The 18,609-nt window shown below is 34.3% G+C and overlaps 1 long non-coding RNA gene across 1 annotated transcript in view; it reads left to right on the forward strand.

Moving 5' to 3' along the window:
- Positions 1-18,609, forward strand: part of LOC149807639 (uncharacterized) — a 60,347-nt gene that overhangs the window by 20,321 nt on the left and 21,417 nt on the right. The window contains exon 2 of the long non-coding RNA XR_016423066.1: positions 12,176-12,270. This is a non-coding gene — a long non-coding RNA (uncharacterized LOC149807639). The remainder of the gene's footprint in view (positions 1-12,175; positions 12,271-18,609) is intronic.

The raw sequence follows: 18,609 nt of genomic DNA on the forward strand, positions 1-18,609 counted from the left end.
ACAAATTCAGTGGTGATTTGTTGCTGTGATGTTTTTCGTTTCTTTCTTGTTTCAGCGTCACAAAACATGCATAGAAAAGTACATAATAATATGTATCTTTGTTCAGTATTTTTGTCTTCTTTGTGAAACCCAATTGTAATAAATAATTGTGTGACTAATTAATTGGTTGCTTTAACAGATAATTCCTTTTATATATCTTATATATATATGACATCCATCTTAACATGCCACGTGTGCAGTAGTCTGAAGCAGAATTTGCTATTGCCTTTTGCGCATGCAATGATTCTTTTTGTATTTTTGTATTTAGTTTACGAATTGCTAATATATATGAATGAACTCTCTAAAGAAGTTGCTTTATTAAAGTATCCCTTAAAATTCTTTAATACCTTTAAATATCATACATAGGAATATATTTGTACATTGGTACTCTAGGGAGTTATGTCCATTACTCCATTACAATTTTTATTTAAATTTCTTTTTCCACCATGCTGTGTCTGATACTTTAGTGTGGTTTTATTCAACTTATGCTTGCATTTAGCATTGGCAGCTTTGGTTTATTAACAAAACGAATGCTAATTTTTTGTTTTATTTCAGCACCATATAATGTACATAGAAAAGTACTCAGTGAAATCATACTGATTCTTTATTTTTGTCTTTCATGTGAATATCAATTGTAATAGACAAATGAATTGTTATTAAGAATTGTGTGATCAATTAAATTTGGTTGCTTGAATGGGTAAGTAAATTTATAGCATCCATCTTTACATTTTTACATGATTAATGCATAGTTTGCTTTTTCATGTTTGGCATGTGAGGATTTTTTAAATATTGTATAAGGTTTGCAAGTTAGTAATATATATAAATGTTATTTGTACTTAGATCCAGTATTGCCTTCACTAACTGATGTTATTAATACCTCTCTCTCATCAGGGGAATTCCCATCATTTTTCAAAAATGCCATTGTAAAACCTCTGCTGAAGAAACCAACACTAGACCATAACGATGTAAAGAACTACCACCCAGTTTCTAATCTCCCATTCATATAAAAATCTTAGAAAAGGTTGTTCAAATCCCAGCTTGTATCTCTTCTGAATTCAAAGTCTTTTTAGCAATGTACAATCTGCATATCGCCCTTGCCACAGTACTGAAACTACTCTTCTAAAAGTAGTTAATGACATTCTCTCTGCATTGGATAGCGGAAAGATTGCAGTCCTCACCCTCCTTGATTTGTCTGCAGCATTTGACACAATAGACCATGATATATTACGTCACCGTCTCCAGCATGTATTTGGCATTCATGATATAGCCTTACTGTGGTTCGAGTCCTACTTGGTCAACAGGACACAAATTGTATCTGCAAATGAAATATATACACTCCAGCCCAGTTGATCTATGTTGTGGTGTTCCACAGGGGTCTGTTTTTGGACCTGTTCTCTTCATTCTATATACTCAGTCGCTCTAAGTGCCATAGATCATCATCCAGTGTCTCACCATTTGTACGCTGATGACACCCAAATATACAAATCTAGCCACCCAACTGAAGTTGATGCTACCATCCAAGGTGTAGAGAGGTGCATTTCTGATGTCAAATCATGGATGTCATGTAACAAGCTGCAGATGAATGATGATAAAACTGAGGCTATTCTGATCACAACACAAAGACTTTCTCATTCACATCCTTTACCTCAAACAATAAATATCAGCAACACCAACATTAAATTCTCACAATCAGTATGAAACCTAGGTGTTACTCTGGACAGTACTCTCACATTCCACCAACATGTCATGAACATATGCAAGGCTGCATATCTTGAGCTGAGACGTATCACCTCAATTCGCAAATATCTTTCAGATGATGCCACTAAAACACTTGTGTGTTCATTAGTACTTTCAAGACTGGACAATTGTAACTCATTTCTGTCTGGTTCATCTCAATATCTACTCCAGAAACTTCAGAAAGGTCAAAACACTGCTGCTCAGATCATACTTAGAGTACCACAATCAGAGCACACCTCCCCGCTGCTCTGTACCCTACACTGGCTATCTATTCTATCCAGAATCAAACACAAAATTTGTTCTCTGTGCTACGTTTCACTGTCCGACTCTAGTCTAACATACCTATCCGACCTCACCCTTGTGTACACACCAGCAAGATACTTACACTCCTCTTCTGACAATCGTATACTCATTATTCCCACTATGAAAACAAAGTCATATGGACAGCATTCTTTTGCATACCAGGGCCCAGCAAGGTGGAATGAATTGCCCACTGAACCTAGACACAAAGACACAGTGATCCCATTCAAGAGTGCTCTCAAAACTCATTTATTTCGACTGCAAGAACAAACTTAAAGACCTAATAATGTTTCCTACCTTAAATATTCTCAGCATGTTTTTTTCTTCTGTTTTTTTTTTCTAATTTCATGGTGTTTGTTTTTGTAATCATATCATTATATGTTTTTTATCTTATAGGTGTTGTCTAATGTTGTAAAGCACTTAGAGCTTCTAAAGATTAGGCGCTATACAAAGTCCTCATCATTATTATTATTATTTGTAAAGAATATAGTTTATTGAAGGATCAGTTAGAAGCTTTAACACTTTCAAATATTATTCTTTGGAATATACATGTAGTTGTACATAGCTATTGTAACGAGTTACCTCTCTTACTTATACAATTGTTTTTCACTATACTGTTCCTTTAATGGCTATTCATTAGGAATTACTGGACATTAATTACTGGACCAACTTGATTTAAGCTTTAATTGCTTTGATTTTTATATGTCAGGCAGAAACATTACAAAGAATAAAGCAGAAGGATGGTTATGCATTTTATCGTTTCTTCTTTGATATTGGCATTTTGCTTTGTGCTGATCTCTGTACTGATTTATATATATATATATATATATATATATATATATATATATATATATATATATATATATTTGTGTACATAGTCACTTTTGAAACTGCAAAATTACCTAGTACTGATATAGAATTTTCCTTTTAATTGTGTTACAAAATCTCTGCACAATTAGAGCTGGCATTAGGTACATCCACAATAAATTTTTTGTTAAAGTAGGAAAATAGAAGATAATCAGATCTGCCCAACAAATTGTTTGTGACTAGAGGACCCTAAGAAGAGATGTTTTTCTTAACACAAAATAATTTTCCATATACTTTTTTTTATAAGATTTAAATTTTGTTTGGAATTTGAAAAAAATATATTAGTTCCATATGGCAATATGAATTGGGTTTTTTTGTGCTCAGATGCATCAATTGTTAAGGGTATTGCTAATTTACTAAATAATAATTTTGTTTTGAATTCATAGTACACAGCATTAAAAGTTATAATCAGGGTAAAATGTTTATTTTAGTTATTGTATTCAGGACTACAAAACAAATTCAACAAATATGTATCGTCCAAACAAGGACACACAAGTGTAAGAGTTAGCAAGGGACATCACTCATGTACATGCTATAATTGTAACATGTGTCTTTAATCATACTATGAACCCAATTATAAACACTTATACAATTTTTTTTATCTCAAGGCAAGAGAAAAACTTTATCAGTGGGATGAATTTGATCTATTGATATTTGGGGGAAATTAAATATGGATACACTCGGGTAAACTCAGAAAAACAAATCCTTTAAAGGAGCACTACTGCATAATATGAATAAAATTCCAGAAAATTGACCCACCTGTGAAATTTTTTGGCTTACATAGATAAAGTCAAACTTTCAAATTGAACAGTGTTGATATTGGTTTTGAATTCTATACATATTGCACAGGAATAACGTATACATTATTCAAACAACTGTGGCTGTTACTGTAGCAGCTGAGTAGGGAAGACCCATATTCCAGAAGAAGAAACGTGTTAGTTGAAAAAACACCTGTACATATGGGATAACTTCAAGAAGATAGAAAAAGAAGAGCTAGATGCTTCCAGCTAATGGAGAGTGGTTTAAATTAAGTTGATATGAGAGAAAGAGGAGACTATTTATAAAAACACTGGATAAGTAGTTATCTATGTGGTACCATAATTTGGAATCAATGGTTGCAGCAAATTTAAATCACAATGATATTTTACATGAGTGATAGAACAATGGATATACATTCAGCATAATGGTAAGGTATATTACTTGAAATTACTGAAAATTAACTTGGAGAATAAAGGAGAAGATATATACTTTCATCCTTTTGACTTTTAATTGACTTAATGATTGCATTCAATTTGCATAAGCAGGAACTTTTTCTAATGTCATTAATATTGTTTAATTCAGAAACTGTAACTGTTGAACCATAATTCAATTATGTTACTCAACATTTTATTTAGCCTATCATGTGCTGAAAAATGCCATTAAATCCCACAACAACAACAACATTTCATTATTATAGATTTTATGGACTAGATACATTCACATTATTATACATTTAATTGACTGTAGATATCACATTATTATACATTTTATGGACTGTAGCCATATTCACATTATTATGCATTTTATGGACTGTAGACATATTCACATTATTATACATTTAATTGACTGTAGATATCACATTATTATACATTTTATGGACTGTAGACATATTCACATTATTATACATTTTATGGACTGTAGACACATTCACATTATTCTACATTTAATTGACTGTAGATTTCACATTATTGTACATTTTATGGACTGTAGACATATTCACATTATTATACATTTTATGGACTGTAGACATATTCACATTATTATACATTTAATTGAGTGTAGATTTCACATTATTATACATTTTATGGACTGTAGACATATTCACATTATTATACATTTTATGGACTGTAGACACATTCACATTATTATACATTTTATGGACTGTAGACATATTCACATTATTCTACATTTAATTGAGTGTAGATTTCACATTATTATGCATTTTATGGACTGTAGACATATTCACATTATTATACATTTTATGGACTGTAGACACATTCACATTATTATACATTTAATTGACTGTAGATTTCACATTGTTATACATTTTATGGACTGTAGACACATTCACATTATTATACATTTTATGGACTGTAGACATATTCACATTATTATACATTTAATTGAGTGTAGATTTCACATTATTATACATTTTATGGACTGTAGACACATTCACATTATTATACATTTTATGGACTGTAGACATATTCACATTATTATACATTTTATGGACTGTAGACACATTCACATTATTCTATATTTAATTGAGTGTAGATTTCACATTATTATACATTTTATGGACTGTAGACACATTCACAGTATTATACATTTAATTGAGTGTAGATTTCACATTATTATACATTTAATGGACTGTAGACACATTCACATTATTATACATTTAATTGAGTGTAGATTTCACATTATTATACATTTTATGGACTGTAGACACATTCACATTATTCTACATTTAATTGAGTGTAGATTTCACATTATTATACATTTTATGGACTGTAGACACATTCACAGTATTATACATTTTATGGACTGTAGATACATTCAGCAGGGTATCATACTTCATGATTATTTGTTAGCTTATATTCCTGATTCATTTTTTTTATAGGTATCACATGATATAAAGGGCATATAAATCACATGATATAAAGGACTGCTAAATCACATGACATAAAGGGCATATAAATCGCATGACGTAAAGGACATTTAAATCACATGAGATAAAGGGTCTAAAACTCACATTACATTAAGGACCTATAAATCACATGACATAAAGGGTATATAAATCACATGACATAAAGGACCATCACTATAAATCACATGACATTAAGGACATTTAAATCACATGACATAAAGGACCTATTAATCACATGACATAAAGGACCTTTAATTCACATGACATAAAGGACCTATAAATCATATGACATAAAGGGCATATAAATCACATGACATAAAGGACATTTAAATTACATGACATAAGGGACATTTAAATCACATGACATAAATGGCATTTAAATCCCATGATATAAAGGGTCTCTAACTAGTATGACATAAAGGACCTATAAATCACATGACATAAAGGACATTTAAATCACATGACATAAAGGGCATATAAATCACATGGCATAAAGGACATATAAATCACATGACATAAAGGACATTTAAATCACATGCCATAAAGGGCATATAAATCACATGGCATAAAGGACATTTAAATCACATGACATAAAGGGCATATAAATCACATGGCATAAAGGACATATAAATCACATGACATAAAGGACATTTAAATCACATGGCATAAAGGACATTTAAATCACATGGCATAAAGGACATTTAAATCACATGACATAATGGACATTTAAATCACATCATAATAATACTTTTAAACTGGGACATGTAAAGGACTCATAAAACCATTGTTTAACAGAATTATTCAAGCCAGGTTAGCATAAGGCTGACAGTCACTCTCCTATAGTAGATTCCAAAACCATTTTATCTATGTAGACTTTGTGTGAACATGACTTACACTGTGAGAAATGTAACTTTTATGGTGAAGGATTCTAGGTCTATTTTTATCTTGATCATATCTATACTTTACCTACAGTACAATCCAAAGAATGGGTTAAGTTTCTGTTTACAAAATACATTAAAATTTGTGTTCAGTAAAGAAGAAAAGTGTGTTTTAAATGAATGTTTGCATATAAACCATTGTTTCTGTCCAGTACCATAATATAGTGTGACACAAAGGACCTTTAATTCGCATGACATAAAGGACAATTACATACGTGACATAAAGGGCATATAAATCACATGACAGAAAGGGCATATAAATCACATGACATAAAGGACATTTAAATCACATGACAAATGGCATTTAAATCACATGACATAAAGGACATTTAAATCACATGACATAAAGGGCATATAAATCACATGACAGAAAGGGCATTTAAATCACATGACATAAAGGACATTTAAATCGCATGACATAAAGGACATTTAAATCACATGACAAATGGCATTTAAATCACATGACATAAAGGACATTTAAATCACATGACATAAAGGGCATATAAATCACATGACATAAAGGACATTTAAATCACATGATATAAAGGACATTTAAATCACATGACATAAAGGACATTCAAATCGCATGACATAAAAGACATTTAAATCACATGACATAAATGGCATTTAAATCACATGACATAAAAGACATTTAAATCACATGACATAAAGGACATTTAAATACAAAATATGTCCTTTATGTCATGTGATTTAGTTTAGTATCTTAAAATTATCATCTGAGGGGAAGAAATTAAATTTTCTTGTTTCCAAAACTATTGTAGACATTTAATGCCTAGTAATCTGACATCTTTACACAAAATAACAAACTGTAAAGGCATTTGTTAGTATTGTAAACCTTGAGGTAATAATAATAATAGTAATAGTAATCAGCTGCAGTGTGCATAGCTTATTTGTTATTTTATTTTTTTTCTTTCATTATTTGTATGCAACCCACAACATAGAATCCTTCTATGGTCAGTACAATTTAATGGACAAATGTTATTTTATGAAAAAGTGGAAGAAAATTGGAACATCACATTAATAGGGTACATGGAAAACTATCATATAGCTTACGGTTCTGTTGTGTATAGGTGTAATAAAGGTTAGAAATTATAATAAAAGTCAGCCTCATCAGATATGGTAATGTGTTTGGTTTTATGTTAAAATGTATGTAAATTTCTTATTCAAGTATAAATGTATTCATGAAAAGTTATTTTATAAATAGTGTACTTTTCAACCAATCAAAGATTTTTCTCAAAGTTTCAATGGTGTTTTAAATCTTTTCATAATTATCATTGACATTTATAATGTTTAAATACATATATCAAAAAAGCAATGATTTTTATTCCCATCCATTTTTTAAAAAAATTGTGTGGAGTATATCTTCCTTAGGGCCTCACAGTCTGAAAGGGCTTCTCAAATGTCATAATTTCTTTTAATTTGTTACAGTTTTATTATATTTTATATTTAAGTAATAATTTAACTTCTGCTTTTTGCATAATATGTTCACTATTATTATCTATGCAATATATTTTGTATTAATTACATAATGTACATTGTAATAATTAGCAAAACATTGTCAAATTCAGTTGTTACACAGCCTTATTCTCTGTTAACACTTACCAAATAGGACCTCTACAGCTTCCCATAGCTTAGGGCCTCACCATAACTAAATCCAGCCCTGCTTCTACACCATTAAATATACAGACTTGAAACTTTGTGATATGATTGTGTGTGGTCTTAAGATATACACAGTCATTTAAAAATTTGAACTATGACTCTAGGATTACACACTCTGGTCTTGCCTCAGGGATGATCCCTGTTGGTGTGATGCCCCTGGGTCTCAACTGGAAACTGCTGAGATACCCACTCATTAAACAGTTATTAGCCTTGAAGGACAGGAGATTGAATCAGATGTACCTGTCTATTCAATACAGACCATGGGTTATGCCCCTTATATCATGGATTTGCCCACAGGTTGTAGCTTGGAAACAGTTGAGATCCATAACTTTTCACCATACATGTGTATTAGTTGAAGGACTTGAGAAGAAATCAGATAATTTTCAAGGACATTCTGATGAAAGAGACTTGCTCTTGGGTCATCACTTGGAAACTGTTGAAAACCTCAGCTTATAACTGTATATAGGTTTGAAAGGCACTAGGAGACATACATATATATCCAGCACAGACCCCGGGTTATATGTCTATATAAAAAATTTAAAAAAAAATAAAAAAATCTTGTCTGCAAAGTTAAGGTCACAGTTATTGCAAAGTTGCTTGTCATGTCACCTATAACTTAAAGCCATTAAAATTAGTATTATCCTGCATTATAATTTTACATCTTGACATTTTTTTTGGTGACTTTTATAATCTTTGGCACAAAGTAATGGTAACATGAATAAGCATATCTTTCTTGTAAATTCTTGAATGAAAAATCCATATTTAGAGAGATTAAACTAAATACGATAATCTGATAGTGTTTTATATACAACCTTCATGGTTGAATCTTACCTGTTAATATATTTAATTACTGTATCCAGGCTGTAGCTTTGAAGCTGTTTAAGATATTAGAAGAGTGCATGTACACTAATACAGGGCATGTGTATGTACACTAATACAGGGCGTGTATGTACACTAATACAGGGCATGTTTGTACACTAATACAGGACGTGTTTGTACATTAATACAGGGTGTGTTTGTACACTAATACAGGGCATGTATGTACACTTATACAGGGCATGTTTTTACACTGATATAGGGCGTGTTTGTACACTAATACAGGACGTGTATGTACACTAATACAGGGCATGTTTGTACACTAATACAGGGCATGTTTGTACACTAATACAGGGCGTGTATGTACACTTATACAGGGCATGTTTTTACACTAATATAGGGCATGTTTGTACACTAATACAGGGTGTGTATGTACACTAATACAGGGCGTGTTTGTACACTAATACAGGGCATGTATGTAGACTAATACAGGGCATGTTTGTACACTAATACAGGGCATGTTTGTACACTAATACAGGGCGTGTATGTACACTTATACAGGGCATGTTTTTACACTAATATAGGGCATGTTTGTACACTAATACAGGTTGTGTATGTACACTAATACAGGGCGTGTTTGTACACTAATACAGGGCATGTATGTAGACTAATACAGGGCATGTTTGTACACTAATACAGGGCATGTACGTACACTAATACAGGGAGTGTATGTACACTAATACAGGGCATGTTTGTACACTAATACAGAGCATGTATGTACACTAATACAGGGCATGTATGTACACTAATACAGGGCATGTTTGTACACTAATACAGGGCATGTTTGTACACTAATACAGGGCATGTATGTACACTAATACAGGGCATGTATGTACACTAATACAGGGCATGTTTTTACACTAATACAGGGCATGTTTGTACATTAATACAGGGCATGTTTGTACACTAATACACGGCATGTTTGTACACTAATACAGGGCGTGTATGTACACTAATACAGGGCATGTTTGTACACTAATACAGGGCATGTTTTTTATCATTTCATTCTGTAAGGTTAAAGTCATCAGAATGCTTTTGGTGTCATATTTAACTATGAAATGTTGTATTTTTTACAAGTGTTTAAAATCAGATATATTATGTCTGTCCAGCCTTCTTTTAATATTTGCTTCTTTAGCCCATGGCTTGTGAAAGTTGCCGAGATTTCATTCAAGTCTGTACATCTATATATCATGATTAGGCTGTGTCACATACCATATATAAGATCCCTTCCTTTAGGTTAAGTTCACAGCATGGCAAGGGATATATATTTATGTGATTTTTGCTCATTTTCTGCAGAATAACTTTTAAACTACTGAAGATATTATTATGAAACTTTAATTAGTTATAAATCATAATTTGAGATACCATGGCCATGACTTCAATCTCAAGTCTAAGGTCACAGTCAATAACAATATAAATTGGTGACCTTTATCCATGTATGTTACATTTGAACTAATGAAAGTATTTTATTGTAAACTTTAGCCTGCATTCTTTATAGCTGGACTTGTTGGTGTCTCATGTATTCATAGTCATACCCTCTGCCCCTGAGGTTAAGCTAAAAATTAAAATTCTTGATGGAGGCTTTCACCTTTTAATTGTTTCATATATTTTGATGAAATTTTATCTGAATCCACACTTTATCATGCAGCATTTTGTAGCTTGAAGGTCAAGGTCATTGGTAGGGAAAAGAGCATGATTTGGGCATATAATGTACTGTTTGGTACTCTTGTTACTTAAAGCCACAAGGTTAGGTCACATTTCATTGTTTTGGTGCCATCTTCAAGATCAAGTCTTATTTCATTGTTTTGGTGCCATCTTCAAGACCAAGTCTTATTTCATTGTTTTGGTGCCATCTTCAAGACCAAAGTTGTAGACTTTGAATGTGTTCTTGTGCATGCTTTTGCCATCAACCCATGTGACACTGTTAGGATTTCTGGTGCTTTGAATATGTGTAACTTAGCCACCTGTGTCATGAAGTTTCATGAATTTTCTGCGCATGTGATTATATCAGTATAGGGTTAAATAATGCATTATAGGGAAGATCATGCAGACACACTACTTTTGTAAAGCAATATTCTTTCTTAAAATAACTTTCCATTAATTTCAGTATGACACAAACATTGGTGAACTCTTCACATGAATGGGTTTTTTTTCATAGAAAGTGAGACATGACATAGACAATGTCACACATTATTCACATATCATCTATCCTGCATGAACTTGTGAAGTGACAAAATTTTAATTTCCATAACTACCAGATAAACAAAAATACCCTTTGACGTGTAACTTTCCAGGAGTATTTTAGGCAGGTTATTTTTTTTACATCTTTGATGGCAGCCATTGAAATTCCAATAGCAACCAGTAGAAAATTCATTTTTCAGACTCCCTCAAAAATTACATGGGTAAAATTGTAATCAACAATCTGGAGGAAGTATTTATCATGTTATGATCTACAAAGAAATCTGTGTATCTTGTACTTACAGACAGAAGAAAATCATAATTTTCACACCTTCTTCAAAAGCACTTCATTTAATGCTACCAAACTTTTAAGAATGACCTCTGTGTGACATGTTCTAGTTAATGTTGTTTCATACAGTGTCATAGCAGCTATGTATCTTTGATATCAACCAGATGGCAACCTATTTTAATATTTTTAAAACTTTTATGGCAATTTAATTCAAACTTTACAATAGTTGTTTCTATGGAGAACTTGTAACTGTCTGCTAAGGGACAAACCATTTATTTTGACAGGGGGAGGGGGACACCTTTGATTTTCTTTCAGACCAGATTTTTTCCCCTCTGTTACCTCATGAAAGGTAATTCTTTTAAACAAATATAAATAAGATTATACAAGTTCTCTTTCCACAAAGCAAGATTTAATTTCAAGCTGTCTGAAGACTGGATTAATGTGTAATTTTGGGGCTAAAATATTTCACACACACCCCAACCATGAAAATTAAATTGGCAGTCCACAAGTATAATGTAGCCAGGAGAAAAATTAATGAACCCAGTTTGAAGTCAAATTACTATTATATTTATACTGTTATTTCAGGATCACTTGGTGGTTTAGTGATCGGTGGTGCTTGCCTTTATAGATGACTCAGACATCACATCTGTGAGTGGGTTTGAGTCTTGGGCTTGGCCAGTGTGAGTATCTGGTTCTTCCAGGGTTTTTCCCTTTTCTTCCTCCTTCAGATATACTGGCTGCTATGTATAGCCTATCATGTACTGGAAAATAGCGTTAAGCTCACAACAACAACAAGAACTGTTATTTAAATGTAAGCCTACTGAGCCAAAAACATGTTTCATTTACCCATATAAAATTTACTTCAGTTTTTTGAAAAGCATCAAGAATTGGGGCATGTTCAGATATCTTTTTATACTTTAATGCCATTAAGTTGGCGGTACATGGGATTTACTTTGTCCATTTATGTTTGTTGATCCATCTGTCTTCCATGTCAATGCTAAACTCATATCTAGCTTCCATTATTACCTTTAAAGTTGCTAAGTTTAGGATTAGTGTGTGTTTACCCTGTAAATAAACAGATAGAGGGCTCATCTGTTTACTGTTCACATTGTACGACACAGAGATAAACGAGTAATCTAACACTTTGAGATGACCCTCATAATACCATTAAGCAGCATATTACTTGTCCTATCATCAGCTCTATAACGGGATATAACAAGAAGAGGACATTACTATCTATTAAAACAATAAGAAAATTCAATAAATATAGCAGAAGCATTGCAACGAATTTATATGCACGGCCCATTTATGTGGCCAGAATGTGTAAATGTTGATGAAACAGTACCAGATACAGATTCATCGTGGACATGCTGGAATTCATTGATATCAAGCTCTTGAAGGAACGATTTAATCATTATACTTGTGGACCGATCATTTGGACATGAATAGACATAGGACATATTAACGCTGAGTATTGACACACGGAGTATTAGCACCCTTGATGCTAGTTATCACAAATGGGTAACAAGGCTTCCCGCAGTCATGGCCACATTAAATCATGAAACTACATGTACAACTATATGAAAACCCATTCATGCAATAAAAAATAACATATTCGTTACTTCTAGTCTAGCCATAATGAGTTGCTTATGTGTATATTGTGATCACAATGTTGTTGTAAGATATTTATAAGCACCTGGTAAAATTGAGGATAGAACTAGGAGAGCTACTGATCTTGTTTGGAGTTTAAGTACACACAAAATATTACATGCAACTCGTTGCAGTAATACACGGGCGATACGTTACCTTGACCACTCGATGCGATCTTCAACAATCCAGACACACTTGTGATGAGGATTGTTAATTCTTAACTGCATAGCCAAAACGTCAGTTTAAAGGTGTACTGTCTAATGTGAATTTGAGCACATCAACTTATACGATATTGTTTTAGCATAAGAATTTATTTCACAGTTGTTATGTCTGGAATTGTTATGGATATACTTCATTGGTGACTATCTTCTGGATGATATAACAACAGCACAAGACATATTGGACATTTTCTTGATGTAATTTAAAAAAATCTTGCTGAGGATTATTTTGTACTTCTTTTTGTGAAACTATGATGAAATCATCTGGAAAGGAAATGTTTCATCTATATATATGGGATGTATTTATGCATTTCTTTCCACCGAACCTCATCTGACCGCAGACACGTAAGAGTTTTTAATTGTTTTAACGTTTCATCTTTAGCTTGATAATCATTGTGGGATTCTTCGTAACAATCAGGATATGCAGTGAATGACGAGGGAAATCATCTGTGATTGGCAGAGGCTATCCTTGATTTCAACATGTGATAACGTGATCATTATTCTTTAATAACCACATGATACAAATGTCTAGTGTTCATTTTGGAACATTACAAATTACATCACAGATTATTACACGCAAAATATTTTTGTCCCATGCGAACTGATGTCCACGTGTCAGCACTGTTCCATCTATATAATCTGTTATATGTTTTTGCGGTAACACGTCTTAGACTCAATTCCGAAGTAAGTCTGTGAATTGAAATTTAAGACAATTAAATTACAATTGTACATAGGTACAAAACAAATCAAATGATCTGCCACGATTGAGGTAACAAAATTTATGACTTACAAATGGATCATGGACCGATAGCCCAGTTGACGCTGGTGCAAGATTATCTATACCGTAATATTCTGGCAAGGCTGTATTCTCGGCTGTGTCATTCAGTGCATGTAATGACTCATGTTTGATTCTCTAATGTCTACCTAGCACTAACAGCAGCAGAGAGACTGAGCCCACCAACTATTCCGTCCAACAGAACCCTCTATCGAGAACACTCTTGATAGAGGGTCTTATTTCACAAAATAAACCATCTATTCAGAAAACTATGATAAATAAGCCTTCTCTGCTGACTAGAAGAGTTATTTCATGAAAAATAACTAACTATAAAAATACTTCTTGACTCCGGGGTCTACTAGACGAAACACTTGGTGGCTCAGTCTCTCTGCTGCTAAAAATGTAAATATTCTAGGATTTCTGCTGTGAATTAAAAATTTAAGTTAACAATAATGGCCAACATTGGAGAAGCACATTCCGCTAAACTAGCTCGAGAGCGACTAGAAGCAATAAAAAAATTTATTCCTGTGCGAGACAGTGTAAGACAAAAATTACAAGCGCGGCAACAAGCACAAATTGAATTTGAAACAGGTGCAGAAGAATTATTTAAACCAATCACTGAGCCAACCAAAAAGATCGCTGAAGCCACAACAGCAACACAGCAAGTTATCACTGGATTACCAAAACAGATCAGCGAAGCAATAGAGTCTGCTGACAAAACACGTGCTGAAATCGAAGACGTTAAAAATATCGTCGAGGATCTGCCTAAACCAGAATTTAAAACTAAATATTTTACTCAGCAGGGTTACATGCAAGTTATGTCTGATCCTCATGCCACTGCTGCAACGAAATATCAAGCACGTAAGCAGCTTCTAAGACCAGAATTTCATAACACTCCAGAACATGAGTGGAACGCGAGTGTATTTCGTGAGTGGAGAGGTATTTCACAGATCAGTAAAAAATATAAGCGCGATTATGATGAGTTTGTTGAGCAAGTTAATGAAGACCACGAAGACAACCATCGCCTGACCCGGGCGTAACGGGTAGTGGTCTTGGTGGTCACATTACTTGTCCTGATAATATCATCAATGATGTATCACGGCTAGAAGTTCTCTTGGGAGGAAAACGAACTGGAAATAACTCACCAGAAATAATTAATGAAGCAGCTGATATCTGTCAGCGATTATTTCAAGGCGGCATCATGGATGCTCACATCTATCGGGAACTTATTGATGAACTCGTGGACAGCGATTCGAGAAATAACAATTAAATAAAATGATTGTACACAATTCTCATCGTAGACCAGTCATGGTCACGGTGGTAAATTCACGAGTACCTGTATACAGGATGACTTATGGAAACGGATTAGGCGATGTTGTCAAGGGTTTATTTGCGAGGATGGCACCTAAAGCAATACCAATCGCAAAACAATTATCGATGAAAGCCATTGATGTTATTAAAGATAACGCTATTGGCGCTGTTGGAAGCGCTGCCAGTAAAGCATTTCAATCAGTCAAGGATAGACTAGCACGACTGATACGTAGAAAACTTCCGCCGGTAAAATTACCAGCCACCGCGGACATGCCAGCAAATGTTAGTAAAGTAATAAATGAAGCCGCAAATCAAAAACTAGCGGCGCTGATAAATCCTGAACAAATAAATACAAGTTTGATTGCGGGAAGTGGTCTTCGTTTTAGACGATAACTTCTATAATAAAATGTTTAAACAGGAATCCGACCCACCATTCGACATAGACGAACCGGTTCTCAAAAATGAATCAGTGCGTGATTATCAGTATTATTCTTATGACGCACGAGAACCAAATAAACGAGGACGAATTGAACTTCAGGTTCAGGATACCAGTAGATATTTCCTGCCCGCTGAAGCATTTATTGAGGTAGAAGGTGAAATTATAAAAACCGATGACACAGAATACGGACCCAATGTTAAAATCGGTTTTGTCAATAACGGAATTATGGCCTTGTTTGATAGTGCTATCTACATGATCGATGGAAAAAATATTGAATCAATTCAGAAGGATGTCGATGTTGCTACAACAATAATTGGTCTAGCGAGATATTCTGATGATTATACAAGATCAGCCGGTCCATCAATGATGTTTGCCAAGGACACTTCTAATTTTCCTAACACTGATCAGTACGATATTAGACGACCAAGAAACTTTGCCGATAACGCTGACGCTGATGTGTGGCCGGTGGTTCATTGTGCTAATGCAGAATTTAATTTAGGTTTCGCTGCCAGTAGACAAATGCTAAAAGGTAATCGTAGAAATTTTTCATGTGCCATTCCGCTGTCGCACATCTTTGGATTTTGCAGAGATGTCAGAAAGGTGATTTTTGGAGCAAAACATACAGTCGTGCTTGTTAGAAAAGCCGACGACAATGATGCACTATGGCGACCTCTAGGTGACGCTGGTAAGGTAAACATAACAAAACTATCACTGTGGATGCCGGTAATGACTCCTGCAATTACTGAAGAACAGCAACTGCTTTCTTTTATGGATCAAGGTGGCAAAACGCTGCTATCGTGGCTTACAACAACCACAGATAGTATTCAAAGTGCCATCAATGGTTTATTCACATGGCATATAGCATCACAGCAGGGGGTTGCCGCGCCGCGACATATTTTCATTGCTCTTCAGGATGCTGCACGGGTGGGTAACGAAACACGTTCGCATATGATATTTGATCAACTTGGTATCACTGACGTTTCTCTGAGAATAAACGGACATCAAGAACCATCCGAGAATATAATACTAAATTTTGGTAATAATCATGTTGCACGTGCATATCAACGATTGACAAAATATCTAGCGCGTGATCTAAATATCGACACTGGTTTGCAAATATCACAATTGGATTTTATATCTCATTATCCAATCTATTACTTCTCGCTGGAGCATCTTGATTTAACCAGACAGTCTGTCGTTGATATTCACTTTCGGGCTACCGTAAATAGAGACGCAGGAGTTATAGCTAATTACAGAGCAATCGTGGTCATACTTTCCGATAAAGCAATGTTGCTTGAAGGTGCTGGCGGCCGAATGATACTCGTTGATGCCCCAGTGGAAAATATGTAATATTTTCCGAAGATACGTAACAATTAGATCAATCTCATATTAAATAGAATGTCATACAGTCATGTTAATGTTACTCTGACTCCTGGTCAGATCAAGAAATTAAAATCAAAGCAAGCAAATGCCTCAGGGATATCAATAACACTCAAACATGGACAATTAAGTGGTGGTCAAAATAAGATATCAGTTACTCAAACACAGCTTAATCAAATCAACCACGCTCAATCGACAGGAAGAGGAATCAGACTTGATTTTAGTGCCGCAGCTGTTCATGATATGATCAAATCCGGTGGAATATTTCCGCTTCTTTCAGCAATATCAGCGATGATTGCCGCAGCAGCACCAGCAGTAGCGAAAGCTGCAGCGTTAGGCGCAGTTGGAACCGCAGCTGGAATGGCACTAAAGAAAGCAACTGGAGGAAAATATAAGAAACAAGCAGGAAATATACCAGCAGCAGCACTCATGGCGCTTTAGCTCTGCCAGTGGTACAAAAATTACTTTCCAATCCTGCATTAGCGGCAAGAGTGCCACCCCTTGCTCTTCAGGATTACAAAGAGCTCAAACAGGATCCGGATACAGAAAAAAAACGGGCCGAGGGCTAAGACTTCCAGGAACTCCGCCATCATGGTACCCAAAAAGGTTTTGAAGCCACAAGGTGTTTCTGTCTCACTTCCAGCGTCCAACTTTGATTTACTTGAAGCCGCTAAACGATTACGTGTAAAACATTTCAGAGGTGTCTTTATGCGAGATCAATTACCGAAACAACCGCGCAATCCAGAAACAGGAATTATTAATCTTGATAACAGCGATGGTCCAGGAACTCACTGGGTTGCTTACGCGATCGATCCACGTGGAATTATCTATTTTGATTCGTACGGGCTAGGACCGCCAATTGAGTTTCTTCGATATGTATCCCCGCTGACTTCGTCAGCAGCGGTTTGGTATTCAACGTTACCAACACAAACACTAACCGATCCTCCGATATGTGGCCGTGAAGTATTAAATGTTCTTGATGCGATCTCGAAATCAGCGAATTCTCCTCACAAAGTCGTGCATGAATACACGTTGAAAAATCGATGATTTTTTCCAATCACAGATGTGATTTCCAAATTTAAACAACCCCATAACTAATAATGGTTGATATTTACGGAATATCAAGCAGAACAAAGGAAGAAAAAAAAGATATCGATTTATCAAAGTATGCGACCAAAGATGAAATTGATAATCTTTTAACGTTAACCGGAATAGACCCAGATGAGGTTGTAATTTTTCAAGATCG

Source organism: Sinohyriopsis cumingii, chromosome 1 (genome assembly GCF_028554795.1).
Source record: "Sinohyriopsis cumingii isolate HCF-2022 chromosome 1, ASM2855479v2, whole genome shotgun sequence".
Taxonomy (NCBI): Eukaryota; Metazoa; Mollusca; class Bivalvia; order Unionida; family Unionidae; genus Sinohyriopsis; species Sinohyriopsis cumingii.